Source organism: Martes martes (assembly GCF_963455335.1).
Source record: "Martes martes genome assembly, chromosome: 15".
NCBI lineage: Eukaryota > Metazoa > Chordata > Mammalia > Carnivora > Mustelidae > Martes > Martes martes.
The window spans coordinates 68,633,382-68,645,205 of NC_137903.1; the positions used below are offsets into that span (position 1 = coordinate 68,633,382).

General features: G+C 61.1%; 1 protein-coding gene across 1 annotated transcript in view; it reads right to left on the reverse strand.

The window, feature by feature from the left end:
* SFT2D2 (SFT2 domain containing 2) overlaps positions 1 to 11,824 on the reverse strand; it is a 54,554-nt gene that overhangs the window by 22,096 nt on the left and 20,634 nt on the right. The gene's annotated exons all lie outside the window — the stretch shown is intronic.

Consider the following 11,824-nt stretch of genomic DNA (forward strand, 5'->3'; position numbering starts at 1 on the left):
TGTCAAATAAAGAAATAAAACCTTAAAAAAAAAAAGTTGAAAGATTTTTGGGAGTTGGGGGGGATGGGCAAAATGGGTAAAGGAGATTAAGAGGTACAAACTTCGAGTTATGGAACAAGTAAGTCACAGGGATGAAGAGTACAGCACAGGCAACATAGTCCATATGTCATAATAACTTTGTATGGTGAAAAATGGTAACTCTCTTTACCATGTAAACATTTCCTAATGTATGTAAATGTCAAATCTATCCTATGCCTGAAAGTAACATTGTGTCAGCTACACTTCAACTGAAATTAATTAATTAATTAATTAATTTAAATAAAGTTTTAAAAAAGAGACTTTGCTGGGCGGGCGGGGGGGGGGTGCTCAGCGGGGAATCTACTCACCTCTCCCCCTCTGACCATCCCCCTGCTTGTGCTCTCTAATAAATGAATCTTTATTTATTTAATAAATAAAGGGGGGAGGGGAAGGGAGAGAGAGTCTAAGACTTCACACTGAGTACGGAGCTCAATATGGGACTTTATCTCACCACTCTGAGATCAGGACCTGAGCCAAAACCAAGAGTCTGGTGCTTAACGGATTGCATCACCCAGATGCTCCAAAAAAGAGACTTTCAATTACCCGCTACGTATCTATATCTAAATCTAATGAGAAATGTCTTTTATAATTAAAAAAAATACATGCAGATAAATGAGGAACCAAACCAACAGGTTTTTTTATGTACGACTGAAGCATTTTACCTAAATTAAATGTAATGTTATCTCCTAAAACTAAACTCTGAAGCACAAAAATTCTAAGGCAGCCTAGCAAACTACTCCAGTTATGAGGAAAGTAGGAAGAATGAAATCAAATTTCACCCTGCCTGCACAAACATATTCACAATACTTGACTATTTTTTTGTTTTCTTTTCCATCTGCTTTGATAGAACTTGAAAGAAGATAGAAAATAAAGGAAAAAATATAAGAACTGAGCAAAAAAAAATGCAAAAAAAAAAAAAAAAAGCCAGGAAGAGAACCAAAATGGTCATTACGCTTAGTCAACTAGTCAAAAGCTTAAGAATTATAAAGAAACATAAAAGGCCATTTGAGGTGATGACAGAATCTCAAAAGTTGAGAAGACAGTATTTTTGTTTCTACTAATGGCAAACTAAAGAATCCGGAACAAGTCCTCATGCTGAGGACAAATACGTAATCTGAACAAAATATAATCATCTCCTTGAAGTCATCAGAGCTCCAACAAGACGGCAAAGAACTACAAGGTCAGGACACAGAGGAAGATAGAGGCTAGGGAAGTGATCCGGGTTTTGCAGTGCTTTTCCTGCGAAGATTTTTGCTGATTCAAAAGGGGAGGCTAACAATCTCACAAGCATTTTGAAGGCCTCCTGAGTCTGGGGGGCAGGGAGCCTAGGGCGCAAAGAGGTCAAACAACGGATCTCTGGGTCTGGCCTTGAAGAGCCATGCCCCACGTATAAATTGTCTCTGGAAGATTTCGGGCTTCAAACTATTTCAACTAAGTGTTCTGCAAATGCAACACCAATGCCTATAATAAAAAGAGGCAAATAAGGTAAAAGACAGTAGGAAGGAACACCAGAAAAACCAAAGGCACTAGAAACAGAACTATAAGGGCTTCAGATAATGGATTTGACCCATAATGCTGACCACTATCAGGGAGGTTAAAAAAAAGTGTAGGGATTTTTCCACAGGAAACTGAAAACTATTCTTAAAAGAACTAAATGGGAAGTCTAGAACTAAAAATACAACTGAAAATAAGAACTCAGTATGGACAGGTTCAACAAGCTACTGGTCATAGCTGCAGACCACATCGACTAGAAGAGGCCGGGTACCGACAACGAGGTGTGAGGAAACAGAAGAACTGAAGCACACAGAGAAGAGGGAGGGACAGACCACGTCAGAGTCCCGGAAGGAGAAGAGAAACAATGAAGCAGTAGCTGAAGGCATAAAGGCTAAGACCTCTCCAAAACTAATGAAAGACATTGAGCTAAAGGTTCAAGAAGCCCATCTTAAGACCCTATGAAGACACCGGCACCCCAGTACATCACGGTACATCAAAACTAAGCACAGAGATGGAAAAAGGCAGCCTGCCTTCAAAGACGCACCGATGTTCATAAAACAGACTTCTTTTTTTTTTTTTTTAAGATTTTATTTATTTATTTGACAGAGAGAGATCACAAGCAGGCAGAGAGGTAGGCAGAGAGAGGGAGAGGGGAGCAGGCTCCCATAAAACAGACTTCTTAACAGAAACGGTGAAAGTAAAAGGACAACAGACCACTGAGAACAATTCTGGAAAGCTGGCACACTAGGAAGAACCAGAAATCTGTCTTCCCACTTCCCAACAATCGTACTGGCAGAATCCAATTTAACTATTTTGGAATCCTGGAATCTGCTGAAGGCTTGCACCTTCCAAGGGAAGGCTTGCACGGTAAACCGCAGTTTATTTCAGCTCTCAGCACAGACCACCACCCACCTCCCACCCCTAGGCTCCTGACAGGCAGCCGTGTGCAGGTTCCTGGGGCAGCTACACACACCTTGTGAAAGCGAGTGTAGAAAGGACCCTGACCTCTAAATATTGGAGATCTGTGCTCTGGTGGCTGATTGCTGCTTCCTTTCACAGAGGTACACACAGAGAGGTAAGCAGCCACTGCTGCTGCACAACCCCCACTTACTGAAGCCCCACCCCCTCCAGCTAAAGTCATTTCCAGGAGATTTAGAGGGCCAGTACCCTCTCCCCACCCACCTTCATTCTTTTCTTTTCCCCTTTGGGACCTATAGGTTAACACTAAGACAATCAAAAACAAGAGATATACTGGGAAAAATAGGAAGTTCAAGTCCAAGAAAAGGCTCAGAAACGAGGACACCTCAGGCTTCTCCTTGGCGCAGAGACAGCCTACAACAATCAAAACAAAACAAAAAGCAAGGGATGCCTGGGTGCTACCAGCTGAGCATTCAGGTCTTGATCTCAGGGTTGTGGGTTTGAGCCCCTTTGGGTTCTATGCTGGCCGTGGAGCCTACTTACAAACAAACAGACAACAACAACAAAAACAGCAAGCCCTGGAGAAGAGAGAAAACCTGATTCCCAGAGTTATCACGTTACTATATTCAAATGTCCAGTGTTACACCAAAAAAAAAAAATTTTTTTTTCACAAGTCATACAAAGAACATAAAGTATGGTATGTTCAAAGGGAAGAACTCAAAAGCATCTGTCCCTGAAAAAAACTTACTGACAAGTAGATTAGACAAAGACTTTTAAACAACTGTCCTAAGGAGTCTTGAAGAATCAGGGCACCTGAGTGGCTCAGTGGGTTAAACATCTGCTTTCGGCTCAGGTCATGGTCTCAGGGTCCTGGGATCGGGTCCCACAGCGGGCTCTCTGATCGCGGGGAGCCTGCTTCCCCCTCCCTCTCTGCCTGCCTCTCTGCTTACTTGTGATCTCTCTCTGTCAAATAAATAAAAAGTTAACAACAACAACAACAAAAACAGAAGATCTCGGGCCGCCTGGGTGGCTCAGTCAGTTAAGCTGCTGCCTTCGGCTCAGGTCATGATCCCAGGGTCCTGGGATGGAGTCCCGAGTTGGGCTCCTTGCTCTGCGGGGAGCCTGCTTCTCTCTCTGCCCGTCGCTCTGCCTGCTTGTGTGTGCGCGCACTCTCTCTCTCTCTCTGACAAATAAATAAATACTAAAAAACAAGATCTCAAATCAATGACCTAACTTTACAACTTAAAGAACTAGAAGAAGAACAACCTAAACCCCAGGCTAGGAAAAGAAAGGAAATAAAGATTAGAACAGAGATAATTAAATTAAAAGAAAAAAATCAATGAGACAAAAAGTTGGTTCTTCGAAATGATCAAAAAAAAAACCTGACCAACCTTTCACCAGCTGAAATAAGAAAATAAACAGAAAATCTAAATTACTATGACCAGAAATCAAAATGGGGGGCATTACTATCAATGCCACAGAAATAAAAAGGATTCTGAGCATCCTATGCACAGTGATAGACCAAAAAACGGGATAATCTAGTTGAAGTAGACAAATTTCTAAAAACACAAAACGTATTAAAAGTAAATCATGAAGAAATAAAAAATAAAAGTAGCCCTAAAAGCAGTAAGACGGAACCGGCACTCACACAGCGGCTGCCGCGGGGGCCTGTGGCTCCGTCCGCCCGACTCTGGGTCTCGGCTCAGGTCCCCACCTCAGGGCGGGCGATCGAGGCCTGCCTCGGGCTCCCGACGCAGCAGGGAGCCCGCTTCTCTCCTTCGCCCCCTTCCTCCGCCTGTTCTCTCGCTCTCTCGCTCTAAAATAAATAAATCGTAAAAAAAAGAAAACATCTCTTGTCAAAGCAAGTGCTGGACCCACCGACTTCGCGGGTGAGTTCTATGGCCCCGTTAAGAACTCCTTCTCGGGAATTTTCCAGAACCTTGAAGAGAAGGGAAGGCGCCCTCGTTCGCTCTGGGAGGCCGAGGCGGCGCGAGAGGCGGCGCGACAGGGGGCGCGAGAGAGGGCGCGACAGGCGGCGCGAGAGGGGGCGCGACAGGGGGCGCGACAGGGGGCGCGAGAGAGGGCGCGAGAGGGGGCGCGAGAGGCGGCGCGACAGGGGGCGCGAGAGGGGGCGCGACAGGGGGCGCGAGAGGCGGCGCGACAGGGGGCGCGAGAGAGGGCGCGACAGGCGGCGCGAGAGAGGGCGCGAGAGGGGGCGCGAGAGGCGGCGCGACAGGGGGCGCGAGAGGGGGCGCGACAGGGGGCGCGAGAGGCGGCGCGACAGGGGGCGCGAGAGGCGGCGCGACAGGGGGCGCGAGAGGCGGCGCGAGAGGCGGCGCGACAGGGGGCGCGAGAGGCGGCGCGACAGGGGGCGCGAGAGGGGGCGCGACAGGGGGCGCGAGAGGCGGCGCGACAGGGGGCGCGAGAGAGGGCGCGACAGGCGGCGCGAGAGGGGGCGCGACAGGGGGCGCGACAGGGGGCGCGAGAGAGGGCGCGAGAGGGGGCGCGAGAGGCGGCGCGACAGGGGGCGCGAGAGGGGGCGCGACAGGGGACGCGAGAGGCGGCGCGACAGGGGGCGCGAGAGGGGGCGCGACAGGCGGCGCGAGAGAGGGCGCGAGAGGGGGCGCGAGAGGCGGCGCGACAGGGGGCGCGAGAGGCGGCGCGACAGGGGGCGCGAGAGGGGGCGCGACAGGGGGCGCGAGAGGCGGCGCGAGAGGCGGCGCGAGAGGCGGCGCGACAGGGGGCGCGAGAGGCGGCGCGACAGGGGGCGCGAGAGGCGGCGCGAGAGGCGGCGCGAGAGGCGGCGCGACAGGGGGCGCGAGAGGGGGCGCGACAGGGGGCGCGAGAGGCGGCGCGACAGGGGGCGCGAGAGGCGGCGCGACAGGGGGCGCGAGAGGCGGCGCGACAGGGGGCGCGAGAGGCGGCGCGAGAGGCGGCGCGAGAGGCGGCGCGACAGGGGGCGCGAGAGGGGGCGCGACAGGGGGCGCGAGAGGCGGCGCGACAGGGGGCGCGAGAGGCGGCGCGACAGGGGGCGCGAGAGGCGGCGCGACAGGGGGCGCGAGAGGCGGCGCGACAGGGGGCGCGACAGGGGGCGCGAGAGAGGGCGCGACAGGGGGCGCGAGAGGCGGCGCGACAGGGGGCGCGACAGGGGGCGCGAGAGAGGGCGCGACAGGGGGCGCGAGAGGCGGCGCGACAGGGGGCGCGAGAGGCGGCGCGAGAGGGGGCGCGACAGGGGGCGCGACAGGGGGCGCGAGAGGCGGCGCGAGAGGGGGCGCGACAGGGGGCGCGACAGGGGGCGCGAGAGGCGGCGCGACAGGGGGCGCGAGAGGCGGCGCGACAGGCGGCGCGAGAGGGGGCGCGAGAGGCGGCGCGACAGGGGGCGCGAGAGGGGGCGCGACAGGGGGCGCGAGAGGCGGCGCGACAGGGGGCGCGAGAGGCGGCGCGACAGGGGGCGCGAGAGGCGGCGCGACAGGGGGCGCGAGAGGCGGCGCGACAGGGGGCGCGAGAGGCGGCGCGAGAGGCGGCGCGAGAGGCGGCGCGACAGGGGGCGCGAGAGGCGGCGCGACAGGGGGCGCGAGAGGCGGCGCGAGAGGCGGCGCGAGAGGCGGCGCGACAGGGGGCGCGAGAGGGGGCGCGACAGGGGGCGCGAGAGGCGGCGCGACAGGGGGCGCGAGAGGCGGCGCGACAGGGGGCGCGAGAGGCGGCGCGACAGGGGGCGCGAGAGGCGGCGCGAGAGGCGGCGCGAGAGGCGGCGCGACAGGGGGCGCGAGAGGGGGCGCGACAGGGGGCGCGAGAGGCGGCGCGACAGGGGGCGCGAGAGGCGGCGCGACAGGGGGCGCGAGAGGCGGCGCGACAGGGGGCGCGAGAGGCGGCGCGACAGGGGGCGCGACAGGGGGCGCGAGAGAGGGCGCGACAGGGGGCGCGAGAGGCGGCGCGACAGGGGGCGCGACAGGGGGCGCGAGAGAGGGCGCGACAGGGGGCGCGAGAGGCGGCGCGACAGGGGGCGCGAGAGGCGGCGCGAGAGGGGGCGCGACAGGGGGCGCGACAGGGGGCGCGAGAGGCGGCGCGAGAGGGGGCGCGACAGGGGGCGCGACAGGGGGCGCGAGAGGCGGCGCGACAGGGGGCGCGAGAGGCGGCGCGACAGGCGGCGCGAGAGGGGGCGCGAGAGGCGGCGCGACAGGGGGCGCGAGAGGGGGCGCGACAGGGGGCGCGAGAGGCGGCGCGACAGGGGGCGCGAGAGGCGGCGCGACAGGGGGCGCGAGAGGCGGCGCGACAGGGGGCGCGAGAGGCGGCGCGACAGGGGGCGCGAGAGGCGGCGCGAGAGGCGGCGCGAGAGGCGGCGCGACAGGGGGCGCGAGAGGCGGCGCGACAGGGGGCGCGAGAGGGGGCGCGACAGGGGGCGCGAGAGGCGGCGCGACAGGGGGCGCGAGAGGCGGCGCGACAGGGGGCGCGAGAGGCGGCGCGAGAGGCGGCGCGAGAGGCGGCGCGACAGGGGGCGCGAGAGGCGGCGCGACAGGGGGCGCGAGAGGGGGCGCGACAGGGGGCGCGAGAGGCGGCGCGACAGGGGGCGCGAGAGGCGGCGCGACAGGGGGCGCGAGAGGCGGCGCGAGAGGCGGCGCGACAGGGGGCGCGAGAGAGGGCGCGACAGGCGGCGCGAGAGGGGGCGCGACAGGGGGCGCGACAGGGGGCGCGAGAGAGGGCGCGAGAGGCGGCGCGACAGGGGGCGCGAGAGGGGGCGCGACAGGGGGCGCGAGAGGCGGCGCGACAGGGGGCGCGAGAGGCGGCGCGAGAGGCGGCGCGAGAGGGGGCGCGACAGGGGGCGCGACAGGGGGCGCGAGAGGCGGCGCGACAGGGGGCGGGAGAGGCGGCGCGACACGGGGCGCGACAGGGGGCGCGACAGGCGGCGCGAGAGGGGGCGCGAGAGGCGGCGCGACAGGGGGCGCGACAGGGGGCGCGAGAGGCGGCGCGACAGGGGGCGCGAGAGGCGGCGCGACAGGGGGCGCGAGAGGCGGCGCGAGAGGCGGCGCGACAGGGGGCGCGAGAGGCGGCGCGACAGGGGGCGCGAGAGGGGGCGCGACAGGGGGCGCGAGAGGCGGCGCGACAGGGGGCGCGAGAGGCGGCGCGACAGGGGGCGCGAGAGGCGGCGCGACAGGGGGCGCGAGAGGGGGCGCGACAGGGGGCGCGAGAGGCGGCGCGACAGGGGGCGCGAGAGGCGGCGCGACAGGGGGCGCGAGAGGCGGCGCGACAGGGGGCGCGAGAGAGGGCGCGACAGGCGGCGCGAGAGGGGGCGCGACAGGGGGCGCGACAGGGGGCGCGAGAGAGGGCGCGAGAGGGGGCGCGAGAGGCGGCGCGACAGGGGGCGCGAGAGGGGGCGCGACAGGGGGCGCGAGAGGCGGCGCGACAGGGGGCGCGAGAGGCGGCGCGAGAGGGGGCGCGACAGGGGGCGCGACAGGGGGCGCGAGAGGCGGCGCGACAGGGGGCGCGAGAGGGGGCGCGAGAGAGGGCGCAAGAGGCGGCGCGACAGGGGGCGGGAGAGGCGGCGCGACACGGGGCGCGACAGGGGGCGCGACAGGCGGCGCGAGAGGGGGCGCGAGAGGCGGCGCGACAGGGGGCGCGACAGGGGGCGCGACAGGGGGCGCGAGAGGCGGCGCGACAGGGGGCGCGAGAGGCGGCGCGACAGGGGGCGCGAGAGGCGGCGCGAGAGGCGGCGCGAGAGGCGGCGCGACAGGGGGCGCGAGAGGCGGCGCGACAGGGGGCGCGAGAGGGGGCGCGACAGGGGGCGCGAGAGGCGGCGCGACAGGGGGCGCGAGAGGCGGCGCGACAGGGGGCGCGAGAGGCGGCGCGACAGGGGGCGCGAGAGGGGGCGCGACAGGGGGCGCGAGAGGCGGCGCGACAGGGGGCGCGAGAGGCGGCGCGACAGGGGGCGCGAGAGAGGGCGCGAGAGGCGGCGCGACAGGGGGCGCGAGAGGCGGCGCGAGAGGGGGCGCGACAGGGGGCGCGACAGGGGGCGCGAGAGGCGGCGCGACAGGGGGCGCGAGAGGCGGCGCGACAGGGGGCGCGACAGGGGGCGCGAGAGGGGGCGCGACAGGGGGCGCGAGAGGCGGCGCGACAGGGGGCGCGAGAGAGGGCGCGACAGGCGGCGCGACAGGGGGCGCGAGAGGCGGCGCGACAGGCCGCGCGACAGGCAGCTGCAGGCCGGCGCCCCCCCCCCGGACCCCAGCGCCGACCCCCGAGAGCACGCGCGAAGGCGGCCGGCGGCGCGCTACAGGGCTCGTGCGGCGCCGCGGGCGGGATTACTCTCCGGTTCCGGGCGCTTCGACGGGAAAACCGGCCCCGCACACGCGTCCCCAGAAGGGAGCGGACACGAGGGCGTCCAAACTGACGCGGAAACAGCCCGCGCTCCAGAAGCGGCGGAAACTGCCTCAGCGCCGCGGAAGCGGCCCGGGGGGTCCCACGCGGCTGAGGTCAGACCCGGGGCCGTTTCTTCGAGGACCGGGGACGGGGACGCGGGCCCAGTCCGCCGCTTCCGCTCGGCGCGGCGCCCGGAGCGGCGGCGCGGGGAGGCCGTGTCCGCCGGCGGTTCGCCCTCGCGCACGGCCGTGACCGCCCCTCACGCGTGTACTCGTCGGCGCGCGCGCCAGCGGGGAAGGCGGAGCGAGGAGCAGCCCCCGCCGGGCGGGGAGCCCGACGCGGCCTCGATCCCGGGACCCGCGATCCTACCGGAGCCGCAGGCCGCCGCCTCACGAGCGGGCGCCGGGCCACGGCCGGATTCGCAACAGCCGAGGGGGAAACAGCGCGAGTGTCCGTGGACGGGTGGACACGCAGGCAACGGGACACGCACCCCGGAGACTCCGCTCGGCCCCGGGAGCGCAGCGCGTCGCAGACAGACGCCGCCGCCGCACGTCCGTGTGGGGCGACCACAGACGGTCCCCGAGGCGCGCGGTCGCGGAGGCGGCGGGAGGCGGCGGAGGCGGCGGAGGCGGCGGGAGGCGGCGGAGGCGGCGGGAGGCGGCGGGAGGCGGCGGAGGCGGCGGGAGGCGGCGGAGGCGGCGGGAGGCGGCGGAGGCGGCGGGAGGCGGCGGAGGCGGCGGGAGGCGCCCCGCAGCGCGGGCGGCCGGGGCCGCGCAGGGAGGACGCGCCGCGCCGCGGGACGCGCGTGCGAGAGGCGCTGAGAGGAGACCCCGGAGGTTCTCGTCACAAGGAAAACGGGGTTTTTACCTTCCGTGTCCCGACCCCTGCGAGAGGCCGGAGGCCAGCGGAACTCGCCGCGGCGGCCATTCCACGGCGCGCGGACGGGAAGCCACGACGCCGCGCGCAGCCTCACGCCCGCGGCTGAGGAGACCCCCGCAGAGCTCGCGGCCGCCGAGGAGCGACACCGAAGTGAGACGACCCGGGAGCGTGACGGGACGCGGAGACGACGCGGAGACGCTGGCGACACGCCACTTCTTGACCCGGACGGCGGTGACACCGACACTTTGAAATAATTCACTGAGCCGCACATTTTCGTGTTGTGTATTTTATTTCGTTTTTTTTTTAATGTTTAAAATAAAATTTTTAAAGCTAGCGGCATGGAAACGACAGTGAAATCCCCATCGTGATCCACGGCCTCTCTCGGCGACTGACGGAAGTACGAACCGCCTCAGTAGGGCTCGGACCCGAACACCACCTCGACCTACGTATTTCTAGAACATTCCACGCAACTGCTGGACACACGTTCCTTTCAAACACACATGCGACAGCTACCGAGACGGACGATGCGCAGGGCACAAAACAAGTCCCGATAAATGTTAAACGGTTAAAATCATTCAGGATATGTTCTCTGGGGGTGTCTGGGTGGCTCAGCCGGTTACCTGTCCGCCTTCGCTCAGCTCGGGTCACGATCCCAGGGTCCTGGGCCTGAGCCCACAGTCGGGGCTCCCTGCTCAGCGGGGAGCCTGCTTCTCCTCCTCCCTCTGCCCCTCCCCCTCACCTCATGCTCTTTCCCTCCCAAATAAATTCTTAAAAAAAAAAAAAAAGAAAGATGTAGTTCTCTGACTACAACAGATCTGTATTATAAACCAGTAACAGGTATCTGGAAAATCCCCAAATCTTTAAAAATTAAACACACATCTAAGTAATCACAGGGTCAAGAAGAAATCACAAGGAAATAAAGTATTCTGAACTGGGCCAGGCTATGTCTGGGAGAGGCAGGGGGTGGAGACGGGGTGGGGGGTGGGGAAAGGCAGGGGAGGAGGGGCACGAGAGGTGAGGAGCGGGTGAGGACAAGAGGGGAGGAAAGGCCCGGTGGTGAGCGGGGACTGAGGAGGTAGTCCAGAGGTGAGCAGCAATAAACAGTAAAAGGGAAAAAAAGAAAATATTTTGAACTTTATTAAAATGAAAATACAACATAGCAAAATTTGTGAGATGCAACTAAAGTCATGCTCAGAAGGACATTTATCATGTTAAATTATATAGAAAAAAAGATCTAAAACCAATTACTTAAGCCTTTACCTTTATTATAAAGTATAACATCACAAAAGTACACATGTGCAAAAAACATAGTGTAATGATTTATCAGAGTGAACACCTTGCAAATAACACTCGGCCAAGAAATGGGACGGGGGCACCTGAGTGGCTCAGTCCCTTGAACATCTGACCCTTGATCTGGCCACAGGTCACGATCTCAGGGTCCTGGGATCAAGCCCCATGTCAGGCTCTGCGCTGGGCGTGGATCCTGCTGGAGATTTCTCACTCTCTCTCCCTCTGCCCCTCACCAGGCCCTCGAGCTCTCTCAAAAAACAAAAGAAAATGGACAACCAGCACCCAGAATCCCCCTCCACAATGCATCCCTTCCCAATCACTAACCTCTCCATACCTCAAAAAGTCATCACGATCTGAACTTTACGCAAATAATGTCCTACTTTTCATTGTAATTTTACCACCTAAGAATGCACCTTTAGAGTTGGGCTTTACCTGTTTTCTTAACTTGTAAGTTAGGAATATCAACTTATATATACTAATATCACATATTAATATATAAAATAACACAGTATATATTTCACATGCTTGTTGGCCGTTCACATACTTGTGTTAAAGGACTGTTCCAATCTTTTCAACCAGTTTGTCTCTGAAATGATCATGAAATCATAAACTCCAAACCAGACTGACTGAGATAAAGCAAAGTACCAGCATCATCAGAGAAAGAGCGGTCATAACTCTGAATCTTGGAACATTGAAAGAATATGGAAATAGTACAAACTTTACACTAACTGACAACCCAATTTATGCAGTGACTAAGCCAGGCAGGTGTGCAGGAATTCTCCAAAATAAAAACATTTGTCACTTCTTACCTTCA